The 2,155-nt window shown below is 37.0% G+C and overlaps 1 pseudogene; it reads right to left on the bottom strand.

Annotated features, from left to right (window-relative positions):
* Nucleotides 1–997: 997 nt before the first annotated feature.
* On the bottom strand, nt 998–1,601 carry LOC147857117 (small ribosomal subunit protein RACK1 pseudogene; annotated as a pseudogene).
* Nucleotides 1,602–2,155: the final 554 nt, after the last annotated feature.

The raw sequence follows: 2,155 nt of genomic DNA, 5'->3' as shown, positions 1-2,155 counted from the left end.
CCTTCATTCAAAGAATAGGATCACCTTCAATGCCATCTTCTTTGACATGCCTATGTAACATTGCATATATTGTGGTTTCATGGAAGTGAAAAACGATATATCTAACAGAAGATATATCATAACAAGAATAGAATAAGATCACCTTCAATGCCATCTTCTTTGACATGCCTATGTAACATTGCATATTGTGTGGTTTCATGGAAGTGTTAGTCATGGATAAATATTGGATACACATTTTTTGGTGATATAAAATCATTGTTCCAAAAATAGATAACATTGAGATATACATGCATATCACTTATATTTATTGAGTTTCAAAGGATGACTCTATCTAATTGCCCACACTTAAAAAATGATGTTATATTGTGCAATGAACAATAGAAACAATCAATATGGCTCAAATTACCAAGGTGACGAAAGAACCAATGATGCTCAACCAATCCGGTAGTTGGAAGCAATAACATTAATGGCATGTTTGTAGGCTCCCATTACTAAGGAGGTATGCATAGCCCCAAACGATAGCCACCCCTATGAGTGTTGAGAATCATTCCAAAACAAAAAATCCCAATTTAACATTCTTCAAGAACTACATTTTATGATTGTATTAAACAATGAAACATTTGAAGTGAAATCATAAACAAAATGCTCACAAAACACATTAAATAGGCATGTTATTACCTGCATCCGACAACAACTTTTGGATAATTATTTGGCTGCTCCGTTTTTCCACACTTTCCCAACTTGCAAGTATAAATAAGATTATTCAATATCTGACCCAAAACCGACAATTCTTTCAACAAAAATGCATATTTCTTAATGTTTGCTACGTAAAAATACCATACCCATGGAAAAATCATTAGGAGGAGAAAAACTACACAACATGATTACAACAAACAACCATACATACAACCCATAATGTCGAACTTTTATATCAACTCACTTGCAATAGCATGGATGGCTTTGCACATAATATTCATTTGTCTGGAGGAGCTCCCAACTATGACCTATTGTTGTTGTAATTAGGGGGTGATTTAAGGTTATTAAGGTTCCACACCTTCACAGATTTGTCCCAGGAACCAGAAACAATGATAGGATTCGCAGTAACATGTGAGAATTAACACATGCTACCCAACCGGTGTGTGCATCTCCATATTGGATAGTATATTTGCACTTATCGAGAATGTTCCAAAGCTTGATGAATCAATCCCTCGACACGGAAACAATCGGTCGATTGTCTGCAGAGAAGGCAACGCTCAGAATGTCTTTAGAGTGTCTAGTGAATCAGCGTGTTGTAGCACCAGAGTTGAGATCCACAAACGAAGCTCTCCATCCCAGCTCCTTGATAGAGCACACTTCCTATCATAAGAGATGGCAACATCTTATACGAAGTGACGATGACCTGTGAGGCATTTCTTCGTATAGCCATAACTTTCTTCTCAAGTGAGGAACCACACAACAAGAGACTTGTCTCGAGAAGCCGAGATGATCATGTACCCATCGATGACGGGGCAAGAAATGGAGGTGAGCTAGTCGTTGTGGCCGTTGAGTTTCCGCCATGGCTTCAATCTGTCTCTGTCTCTCCCCTCTTTCTTGCCCCACATCAAAGTATGTATACTCTCCTCCCTTTAATTCTCTTCATTTCCCCCCCTATATTTTGCTAAAACAAGAATGTAATCCCCGCTCCCCCCTTTTTTTGAAACAATTAGCGTCACTCTGCCACACGTTTTAAAAATAATGTTGTTGTGTGTGTGTGTGTGTGTGTGTATTTATGTATACATGTGCCTTATGTATGTATGTATATTTGGTGTGTGTGCATATGTATGTATTATATTGCATGTGTTGTATGTATGCCATGTGTGTGTGTATGTATCTACTATATGGATAATTGTGTATGTTCCATGCATGTGCTTATGTATGTATTGTGTATATGGCATGTGTGTGTGTATGTATGTATTGTACGTACACCATGTGTGTGTATATGGGTGTGTGTGTGTGCGCGCACACGTGTTCTATAGATCTGCTTATATATGTATTGTAAATTTGTATGTATAGTATGTGTCTATGTATGTATGTGTTAATGTTTGTGTGTTTGTGTGTGTGTATTTTCTATATATGCATATGTATGTATGTATTATATGTATCATATGTGTAGCAT

The sequence above is a fragment of the Azolla caroliniana genome, unplaced genomic scaffold, assembly GCF_043228905.1.
Source record: "Azolla caroliniana isolate FFs.n. ecotype wild unplaced genomic scaffold, voAzoCaro1.0.p SCAF_12, whole genome shotgun sequence".
NCBI lineage: Eukaryota > Viridiplantae > Streptophyta > Polypodiopsida > Salviniales > Salviniaceae > Azolla > Azolla caroliniana.
The sequence above is the reverse complement of the archived record's forward strand: the minus strand, read 5'-3'. Positions and strand labels throughout refer to the sequence as shown.